This window comes from Meleagris gallopavo, chromosome 23, assembly GCF_000146605.3.
Source record: "Meleagris gallopavo isolate NT-WF06-2002-E0010 breed Aviagen turkey brand Nicholas breeding stock chromosome 23, Turkey_5.1, whole genome shotgun sequence".
In the NCBI taxonomy this organism is placed as follows: domain Eukaryota; kingdom Metazoa; phylum Chordata; class Aves; order Galliformes; family Phasianidae; genus Meleagris; species Meleagris gallopavo.
Window position 1 is genome coordinate 1,164,646 of NC_015033.2, and position 11,664 is coordinate 1,176,309.

At 44.7% G+C, this 11,664-nt stretch overlaps 1 protein-coding gene across 1 annotated transcript in view; it reads right to left on the bottom strand.

The window, feature by feature from the left end:
• The window catches only part of LOC104914119 (heterogeneous nuclear ribonucleoprotein U-like protein 1), a 48,433-nt gene that overhangs the window by 1,027 nt on the left and 35,742 nt on the right, over positions 1-11,664 (bottom strand). The window lies entirely within an intron of this gene.

Below are 11,664 nucleotides of genomic sequence, written 5' to 3' on the forward strand. Positions count from 1 at the left end.
GGGGGGGGAAAGTTGTCTAATCTCTTTAAATTTAATCTTTACTGTTTGAAAAATCCAAGCGCAGATGCTTAGTGCTGGACTATGTTCCATTAGACTAATTAGGTCAAGATTACCCAAAACGGTATGACTCCACCAACTCCATTTAAATTCCCTCCCTCCTATCCCTAAAGTTGCACCACGTGGAATTTTATTCACATTTTCCTTCTACTTCCCCAAAGAGCACATAGCATGTTGGCAGTTAATTAAACTGAATGAAAACTGCAGTGAAACCAAAGGGATTCTTCTGTTGTTGGTCTGCAGCATCGGTCCAACCTGGACAAAACCTCAGTCTTGTTGCCTGACTGCAGGACAAACCTGCTGACTGGCACTGGCCAAAAATATGTTTTTAAAAAGTCTGCTTACATCCCTTTATTTTGCTTCATTTACAACACAGATCCACTTATCCCTGCCAGTAGAGAACAGTTTCCAGTTAACGGAAGAAGACAGCTGATACGCCCCATCAGTTCATCCTCCTGCCACTCAGAACCAACTGTGTGCACGGGTTTCAGTTTCTGCCTTTTTTCCATCAAAGATTTCTTATGTTCTTCATAGCAGGACAACAGCGGGCTGCTCGGTTCACTAGTTCAAGATTAACACAAATACCTGAGAAAACAAAGGACGCATTTCCCCCCTCAGAAAGGTTCCCAGCTCGCTTCAGAACTGAATCTCACTGAAAGGAATCTCTAGACACCTATGGGAATAATCCCTCAAATTTCACGTTACCTGAGCCTTGTCGCTAATTACTCACAGCAATAAAACAAAAGATTCTTGTTTTCATTTGGGATCCTTCTGAACATAAGTCAAGAACCTTAGAAACTCTTTTTCTCCACGTGCTTACATAATGCTTCCAGACCGATAGATTTTGCTTTGCATTCTCTCTGCATTTGCTTTACTAATAAAGTCTCAATGGAAACCGAAAAGAATTCTGACCAGGGCTGTGGATCTCCACTGTGGTAAAACAAAAGAAGACTGATGAGCAAACTTGGCTCCTCAACTCCTTCACCAGAGCAGACCAGCTAAAGCCAAAGCATAATTTGAAAACCAGGGGTTGTGACACTGACAAGATGCTGGGAGAGGGCAGACGATTTGCTCAGCACACACAGCCTCGGCGTGCAGAACGTGACACGTGAAACAGAGAAGGCACAAGAAATGGCATCGCGAGAGACCATCCCTCACTCAGGGAAGTGCAACAGAACTACATAAGTCTTTTCTACAGCGCTAGTGAAACTCAAAGCCCTGCAGATAAGGCATGCTTTTGGAGAAGCCGGTCTTCCGGCCACACCTTTGGCTATCAAGCCATCCATCAGCAAGGAGTGGAGATGCTAGTGAATCATAGCTATCCAAACAAAGGATCAGAAAAGCAGCAGATAATTCCAGCCTCGGTCATACCTCAGCTTCTGAAATTCCCATACAGGAGTCTCAGTCTCTAGAAAAAAAAAAACTACAAAGAGTCAGACTCACTAAATTCTAGAATTTTGGAAAGGAAGCGGCATTAGATTGGACTACCAAAACTGGAATTATGAAGTGGTACAAGAAACTAAACAGAATGAAAATGACATCTGCTGTTGCATAAACTAAGCAAAACGTCCCCATTTACTGCTAAGGTTGAATCAGTGAACTGGTATTACTTTAAAAAAATGCTAAAACTTATTCACATAATCAATTCCATCAACAGCACTGGCAATAGAGTGATGTTCAGGAAAAGATGCTTATGCACACAGCTAACTGAAAGGCTTTGTTGCAAATTAAATTGTTCATAAAGGTGTGCCATCATTTAGATGTGACAGACTATACTAAAATCAGTACTGATGAAACAATACTTTCCTACTGTTTTAAGCCCCTTGAATTACAAAACATAAGAAAGGAACAGTTTGGAATTGTAAGCACCGAGGTGGCTGCAGACCGTTTTAGTAAATTTCTCATTAGCTTTGGTGTAAAACCCTCTGCAAAGCCAGAAGCTGCACAGAACGCTGTAGGCCTAAAGCAATTCATTTTCCATCCTAAAAACAGTTAAACATGATCATAACTTCATGTCCTTATTTACCCACTGATGGACGTCAAGCCTGGGTTTGTTGTCCTTTCTTTTGCTTAAATGTATGGTTTATCCAACTTAATACGGAATTTATTTAAGCCACAAGATGAGTTATTAATATGTTCTTTCAATTTTTGGAAGATACGAATATCTCCTTTGGCCGAGCTGCATAATAGTCCATTTATCAGTGAGAAAAGTCTCCAGAGGAATGAGATTTTTCTTTCAAATACACTTTTGCAGTTATTGGAAAAGATTCAGCGTTTTTCTTGGAGAAATATGTCATTAGAGGAGAAAGAGGAGGAAAATGCTTGTATGTAACAGACTTCTCTCTGATAGCAGACTGGTGCCCGTCTGGACAGATCCCTGAAGACATAAGAAATCTCAATTAAATCATGAGCATAGAGCATTGCCTACGTAGAGCTGATGTCTAGATCAAGACCTTGGAATGTCAGCTTTGAAACTTCCCTGGGATCGCCTCACACAGCCTATCAATACGAAAAGCCTGCAGTGCATGCAGGCATTCCCCTCCTCTTTCTATTTTCGTGTCTTGTACCTCTTCAGGAAAAAATAAAACCTTAAGCACTGCATTCATTAGAGCAAAGCTAGCGCGAGAGGACTGAGTCTCAGAGATGGAATGCCAGTGAGCTAAGAGCTAGTTGATTAAGTTCAGTGTCATAATATTCGATAATATTTCAGTAATTCTGTGGCATGAAATGTAATACACATTTGATCTCTCTCACACATGAACTCATGGTGAAGTAATAAATATTTCCCTACAGAATAGTTTTCCTGTAAGCAGAGATTTACCGTAACCCAAATTGCAATTTACTCATTTCGAAGCATTAAAAACTAATCAGACTCTCACAAGAACTTGGAGCACTGTGAGAGGGCTCCACAATAATATCACACTCCTGAACAGCATCCACAGCACAAAAGTCGCTGCATGCTTTTAATTCACAAAGTTACTTGCAAGGAGGCTGATTGCTGTTCTCTTTCTGGCCGTCTAGAAGACAGGAAGAAAACTAGATTATTAAAATGAAAACAATAAACAATGGTGGCCTTTTAGAGACTGGGTGGTTATGTTTAGAGCTAATGTTTGCAGGAAAAATCGTCAGGAACTAAACACAATCAGGACTGGATCAAACAAAACGTTTGGGAGTGAAACAATGAAAGCTATACCGGGTGCAGCAGAATTCCCTCACCTTGCAGAGGTTAATTCTCTTTTCTCACTCACATAAATTCAGTAGGGGAAAAAAAAAAGTATTCATTGCACCACAAAGCGTTAAAAAAGGTCTTCCCAATACACCAAAAATAGGTGTAGCAAACAGGAAAGCAATATTCAGGAGAAACTGTGTGAAAAAGTTTGGGGAAGGGGGGGCTTCTGGCAAGCACAAACACCGCCGTTAATGGGTTTTTTAATAACTGTGCCACACAGTAATGGGGAACCACCTGCCAAAAGCACAGCAAGGTCACACGAGTGTCACACACACGTTATGGCCAAAGCTACGCTGTGATCGTCTGCGCTGACCTTCCGAGCAGCCACCGCTGGAACGGTCTCATCTGGTTTGCTTTTTGGTCTGGTCCGTTTTCTTTTCCTTTACCTCAATGTGTTTATTTTGTTGCAAATGTTACCTAAAATAAACACGGGTTCTTTAGGATGCCCACATTCTTCCCCTTGCTCAGCAGCACTCTCCGCTCCCGCCCCGACTGCGATCCCACAATTATTTGATGAGGGAGAGTGTCATAACACACTTGGAGCGAATCAAACCCGAAGGCAGGCAGAACAAACAGCGCAGCGCTCGTGTGCGTGTGTTTGTGTAAAAATCAATCACTCCGCGTTTCTCCTGGCTGGCTTTCGGCTGCCAGCAGCTGAGCGGACACAGCGCACCGGGGGCTGCCCAGCACTGCTGGGCCCACATCCCCACCCAGAGCCGTGCCAAGACGTTCCCCTCCCGCTGCAGCCTGCACGTCCAACCCAGCTGCAGTCAGGCAGGGAGGGCACGGCTTCCTGCCTTGCGCCATGGCAGCCCCACAGCCGAGGTCCTGCTGAAGGCCTCACGCTGCCCCACATGCACGCCCGGCCCTGACATCGGGGCAGTCGGCCCAGGCTGGCCCTCAGGCTCAGCACAAAGCCCAGCAGGTGCCATAGGGATGGCAGCACCAATGGCCGGCGCTGAGCTATGCTGGCACCCAGGCCCTGTCCCTGGTCCCCAGGCCCAAACGCAGCCCAGTCGCACAGACCTGCTGCTCCGTCAGCTTTCTCGGGGCAGGTCAGAATATTTAAACAGTTGTATATTCACAGACCACAAAGGAGGGAAGAGAATTACCTAAGGACAGGGTTAGCCTGTTTGATCAATGCATAATCAGATAACTGCTCCAGCTTTTTTACAAGTCTTTAAGCAAAGATCAGCCACTCAAATTCTAATTCCTTTTGCTAATTAAGCAGCCTGTTAATTGCTCTCGGGGTCTCTAATGCCATGTCATTATGCTTTTTAACAGCCTGCTTGACATCAATAGGGCTGCAAGCTCCACACAAACAAAGCGGGCATCTAGCACTTACTGAATTAGGCTAATGCCGGCATTGCAGCCGGGCACTGGCACGTCGCCTCCAGCGGGCGGCATTTCATTATCATTTCATCATCCCTGGTGGAGAAAAGCAAGTTACAAATATTCAACACTTACCAGGACGGGCAGCAAAATGGGACGAAGCTCAGGACAACAGCCGCCCGGTCCCCACCGTCACCCTCAGCCCAGCGCCGAGCATCATTCGGTGCGGTGGTCCTCAGGGCCCGGAGCTGCGGGGTCAGCAGGGCCGCCCCTGGGGGGGTTTGGCTCCAGGCAGGGCCCCATCTGCCCGGCCAGGGCTAAGCATAACATGTGGCTCCAGCTGAGGGACTCCAGTTTCCGCACTCCATTAGTCCGGGAGAAATTCCACCGGCGAAGCGCTGAGTGAGGGGCCTGGCTGCCTGTCACAGATTAGGCTGCAGGAGGGCAGTGGCAGGGAGCAGGGCTTGCTCGCACCCACAGGGGTTTCACGGCTGCTTTTATTTCATCGAGCACGCACACAAAGATACTAAGGCACACGGTTTGCAAAGGCTCCCAAGGAGAAAAAGCGGCATCTAGCAGTGCAAAACACACAGGGCCCCTTCCTAGCAGGGCTGGGGGAGGAAGCGGTGCCCGAGGAATTGCTCCTGGGTGCCACGGGCACACGGCCTGTGCTGGGTTTGGGCTGCAGGCTGGAGCTCGCTTTTATCACCATTTTCAAAGCACACAGACTGCTGCAGGGCATCCCTCTTCGTGTCACCTCCCTGTCCCTGCAGCAATGGGGCACAGCAGTGCAGTGCTGGATGGAGGCACCGACTGCTCTGCTCAGCCCCGAGCAGTGCACTGTCATCACTCACAACAGGTCAGGTTAAAAATCTGCTTTAGGAGCATCCAGACCTTGAGACCTACAGTTAGGAATCACAGCCATCATGTGAGATTCACCAAAAAATGCACTGACCTGCACCAGTGCTGAAAAGTCTTCATCAACGCCAATAAACAAGCAGGAAATGAGGTGAGAAAACAGCTTTGATTTCTTTGCTTCTCAGGAATCGTGTTTACAGATAGCACAAAGATCTTGGTATTCTTAATAAGTCAGTATCTGGGTGAACAGTATTGTAATGAACTATGCTGTAATTATATTCAATGTAATTATTATATATATACTACATCGCAATATGTATATTATTAAAATATAATAATAAAATAATACATAATAATATATATGTAAATATATATTATAACAGTTCAGTGCAGAAAATTTTAAGTAATACTAAGAACACACAAACTGCATTATGTTTCTAAACAAAACAAGTTTGGATGAATAAAAAACCTCGAGCAAACTGCAAGACTAAGTGGAGATCTGCTGAAGCAGAGTCAAAGCAGAGTGTTCTAACTGAAGTGCAAGTTCTGGTTATGCCTGAAGTCAACTGCTCTTACCTCAAGCACCGTTTTGGCACCATTAAAGAAATTCAATAACTCATATCCTAAAAATTCAGGCATTTTTAATCATGAGATGAAGTAAGAGGTAGATTTTAGAAAATGCGAGGCATCAAATAATAGAACAACATGGATTTGATACTGAAAGACACATCGGGGATGAATTATTCCTCCTGAGGTTTGCTTTCCGCTCTCCGGCCATTTAATGACTGCCAGTGCAGAAATTTGGTTTTTTGGACAAAACAGTCTCTAGGTCTGAGCTGACAGCAAAGTCCCAGTGCTTCAGTTCCCACAAAAAAAGCACCACCTTAATTGGTGCCTGAATGGAGCCACGCTCTGCTTCTGAGCTCCAAAAATAAAGAGAGGCTCTCGAGCTACACCTGGCAGGAACACCCCAGATTTCTGTTTCTTATCCAAAACACAGCTCCATCTCAGAACAACTCACAGTGTTATGCTTAGGGAAGTTTGGAAGAAGATTGCTGCCCAGTGCCCCCCACCCCAGGGGACGGTGCTCACTGCACCAGGGGCATCACATCTGCCTGCGTGTGGCTGGTTTGGGCCACATGGCAGCTTGAGGGAGTACCCAGGTTTAAATTGCAGCTCCAGATTAAGCAGACAGAAATCTGAACCTGTACCTTCATCCCAAGTAGTTGCTCTATTTACTGTGTATATCAGAAAGGAAATCTGTCTGGATTTTAATTTAAATGCTGAGATATCTCCATTTATCTCAGGGTAAATTCAAAGCAAGTTTTGTGAACTCAGGGTGGTTGTTTTCTCAGTACCAAATTCTTGCTTGCTAGCACACAGCGCAGCCAGGCTTCTCCCACCCAGACACCCCTGCCCCACTTCTTATTATCTCCGTTCTGTTTGTCAATGCAATCCATCTTTCACTCAGCCTCTTCCCCCTCTTTTCCTTCATTCCTTACTCTGTCCATTTTCAAACAGCAGTAGCAATATCCTCACTATTACTGACAGTTTCCATCTGGTTGCTATCTCCCCATGCTAGCTGTAGTCTGGGAAACTCTCCATGTTGTCCTCTTCCCCTCACCATTTCCTTTGCGGCTCTGGCAGGAATGGCGAGAGCTCTTCAAACAACTGGCGGAATAATGAGACAGGACGAGCATGTTCTGCCCAGATATCCACACTCATCCGTGCCCACAGCCTGAAATAGTTCTGTTCCAACGTTACCAGCAGAACTAATTTTTGACTGCTTCCCTTTAAACTCTGCCTTGTTTTACTTGCTTGAATCAATCTCCGCAGCTCAGCTCGTATCAAATGTGCCTCGTTATTAGCTAAAAGGCCCGTTTCAGCCTCATTGCCATTCCTTTTTCAAGGAAATTTTGGCACACCAGAATGAGACAAAAATATTTAGTGTGTGGCCTTCTGCATTGCAGGGTTGTCTAAGGAACTGCTGTTGCTGATATCACACACAATTAACTCTTTGGCCACTGACTTCATATGCAATTTATAAGTGATACACAATTAAAGCACACGCATCTGATCCACCAGATATGCCGTTGTCTTTAAGTGGACTTCATCAGAGGAACCCTACATATGCCCATTTAGGTACAAACATTAATGTGCATGCATGTGACAGGTAAGAATGCACTCACATGCAGAGAATAACGTTATGCATCTCCTATGTCTGCTGCAGGATAGCAACGCCGCTAAGCCGCCGTGACCGAGACAATTATCCGTACAGTGAGTAAAATGAGATGTCCACGGCGTGCTGAGGAGTTTTTAAACATGTGGGAATAAAGCACAGAAACTCCGTAGAGTCATGCAGCTAATGAGCAATAAATACACGCTGGCACACCCTCATCAATTTTAAAGTCGTGGTATGAAAAGAATGTAATTAATTAAGATATGTTGATTTATAAGAGGTGACATAACAAGATGGATAGAGAAATCTTTTCCCTCCAATCTGTCACGGTTTCTTTCTAGCACACATGTGGCAGTGCCCTCCTCGGCCACGCACGGAGCAACCAGCGGCACTTCTCTTTTGTTTCCCTTTCCCCACTATCATACGGAATAGAGACTTCCTTTTCAATTCTCACTTGAATTTGGCCCAACTATATTTAAAGTGAAACAGCTCTAAAAACATTAAAGAAAAAAAAAAGAAAAAAAAAAAAAAAAGACTAGAAAACCATCGCATTTAGAAAAATCCCTTTCGCTTTTTTCACTGCATCACACTGAAACATCCCCCGTTTCCCCTGCTCCCCCCTTAAGTCAGATGCCTTCTTTGTAACTTGGCATGCGGAGAGCCTGCTATAAGACAGGGCTGTAGCATTTGTTGAGTCAAGATGTTTAATTTTTTTCGCTCACATAATGATCCCTTTTTCCCTCCAGCCACTTGAGTTTTGTTTATGTTGCTTGAGCCCTAAACTAATACATGAATTCCCTTCACTGCCAAGATGACGACTTCAGCACCGGGCTCGAGGAGCCAGAGAGGACCGCGTTTGCTTTTAAGGATAGAGGCTATTTTAAAAGTCTTTTTTCCAGTTGTGACAAATTAAATGCACTAAAGGAAACAACTGCTGTTGCGAGAGCTACTGGACTTCAAGGAGGAGCTGGGAGAGTTTTATTTTCTTTGCGAGCACTTGACTTTTGCTAGGGGGCACTTTGCTCCCATGCCAACTCTGGCTTTATATTTTATTATTCCTAGAACAAAAGGTTGCGGTAATTGGAATTGGGGAAATTGTGCTCCAATCAAGTGAGTCATCAGATAAATGTGATACCATTAAGTGACTGTAAAAGGTGGGATTTTTTAAGAAGAAGGAAAAGCACTGCAGTGCATCGGGTCTGTCCCGTGGAGGAGATGAATGAGAAGTACAGCTACTTTCACTCAGGCCAGACATGTAAACCTTGTACTTAATGACTGATGAGCAAAATTTTTTCTCTTCCAAGTGCAGATGGGCAAACCCTTCCTAATTACAAAACAGCAGAAAATCTAATTTTACCACCAGAAAGCAGCACGCTGTCCAAGTGTTTCCCAAGCAAGAGCTTTAGGTGCTGCTGAAGCAAAAAAGCCAAACAACATTTCTTATAATGTGATCCATATTCTACCCCATGCACATTTAATATGAAAGTTATGTTTGATATATACCGCCTTAGCATTTTTCTGTTTTAACTGAAAGCCTTTTGTTCTGTCAAGATTATAGTAGGATTTGCTTTCATTTTTCATGATGTTTCACTCCATACATCACTAACATTAGCAGGACTTAATAAGCGCCCACCTTCTCCTTCCCCACCCCGCTCAGGGCCTTTTGATGCATATTCCTCAAGAACCCTCAGATGTTTGACGCTGTCTGCAGAGCAGCCTCTCCATACCCCACAATGGGAGATAATGAAGAGGACGAGTCTGAAATACTGCGTGGTGCTCCGAGCGCAGTAAGCAGAATGCTTTGCAGCTTTAAATCCTGCCCTGGGTACGGTCGCTGTAATGGGCTTCCCTTCCTCCTTTTCTCTGTTGCAGATTCACATCTGTTTCTCTGCATTTTGAAACTGTGTTCATTTTTCACTGCTGCCCTTTGTCCCACACTTACTAGCTCTCGCCAAGGGCTTCATTTCACTTATTCAATAAGCGAGAGGCACTGCAGACTGGAGAGAGCTTTAGGACAAAGCTCAAACTTCTATTAGGCCTCAACAAAAATGTTTTTGTTCCCCATCAAGGAACTTTTTCCTATCGCTTCTTGTTGCCTTGCATTGGTTTTTCTTTAATTGCCATTTTTAGTTTGCATAAAACTGCTTGCAACAGGTCAGTTTTACACAACTTTTAAATTAAAAAAAAAAAGATGGATGCAATAAAAACTCTCAGCATTTGTGGCTGGACGAGCTTTCTCCTAGAAAATCCCGTTTGTCCTGCATCCTTTTACATCAGCAGGAGCTGGCTGGGGCTGCAAATAGAATGCATTTCTGAGATCCTGGCTTCTCTACGTGCCTGCCCTCGTGCCAGCACCCTGCTCACATCCATGCTTATGTCTCTTGCTCATGAGATTCTTCATGCTCTCTATCTGCAGCCCATTTTTCCCCTTGCTGTTTTTCTTTCGATGCACTCAGCTTCCCCCTGCTCGAAGCCCATCTGATCCCGTGGTTGTGAGTGCCCCTGGTACTTGCATGTGTTTCATGAGGAATTACATTCTATTTTAGAGCTTGAAGCTTCAAAAGGCTTGGGACTTACATGTGTACATTTATAGGCACGATGTCTAAGAAGGAAGCACGGAATGACATCAAGTTTTGTGTATTTGCTCATTTTGTGCATTTCCAGCGTTCACCTAAATATTCTCCGGGCCCCATGAGAGCCCCTGCGCTCCTACTGCGAGTGAAACAACTTCAGACTCGAGCTGAGGCTGCCTCGTATCCCTCACCACTCCCATTTAACCCATGAGTTCTTTCTGTCATTAACACCGTCTTTACATCCCATCTACCCTGCTAAGTGTGGCCGTGGCTGCTTTGTGTAATTAAGAGCAGACACCTGTGTTCCTCGTCAGCAGCAGCACTCCTCATACTGCAGACAAACACAGGCAAGAAGTGAATGGTCATCAATTACCATCCACCTTGCCTTTGCTCAGCTATTTAGCATTGCATCTCCCATGCTCAATGCCCCTGCATTTTCTGGTCGGTGTTATCGCAGCTGGTAGGGTTACACTCTTTGACTGAGGTTATCTCCATACCCAGCCACATTTGGAGTGCCCTGACTTTCTCAGCTCTTGCTTTCCGCAGGAGCTCTGAGTGTGGATGTGCTTTTCAAGGCAGCCCAACCATATTTACACTTGTTTCGGTCTCTGGTAATTTAAGCCCATAAGTCAAAGTGAACAACTGGTGACATTAATGAGGCATCAGAAGAATGAAATTGGTGGTAACTCACGTCCCACGGGAAGGGTGCTGATGACGGAAAAGGGAAACTTAATATTTGCAAAATTAAATAATACTGCATAAACAAGAGGCCTAAAACAGACTGTATCCATCTTTTTAATTCTTTAAGGAGATTTCTTCTTTTTAATAGAACCAGACCGTTAAAAGTATTTCTATTTTCCCCACTCTCTTACAGGACCTAGAAAGCACGATACTAAAAGCCTTAACACTGATCTCAGAGGGTTGGTAGGGGCTTGATTGCACAAAGCATTTCTCTCTAGAGATCTGAACTCGAATTGGTGCCGTGCTCTTCAGCCTGAGGGGAATTCAGCATCTCATCTGCAGCATCTGCCAGAGGGATGCCCATGGGCTGCCAGAGCTCCAACCTTGGGAAGGACCCAAGAGGTGGCCAAACGTGGAGAAGGGGGAAGCGGAGCCTGAAAGGCAGAAGCAGAGCCCAGCAAGTGCCTCCAGGTGGTCACCAAAGCCCAAAGAATCCCTCTGCCAATTTCAGAGACCTTAAGGAGTCCTGGATCAGGTTTGTCAACGCAGGACCTGTATTAGATCGGAAGTTTTTGTTTGTTTGTTTTTTATTTAAAAAGAAGGATGGAGGGTCTCAGTCTTGAAATTCTATCATTTGGCTGCTTCCCCCAGCACAGCAGATTTTTGCAGCCCTCCCTGTGCTTGCTGAACTGGGTCAGAGAAGAGCTGCATTTCACTTTCTGTTGCATAAAAAAATAGTTAAAAGGAAGGAGAAA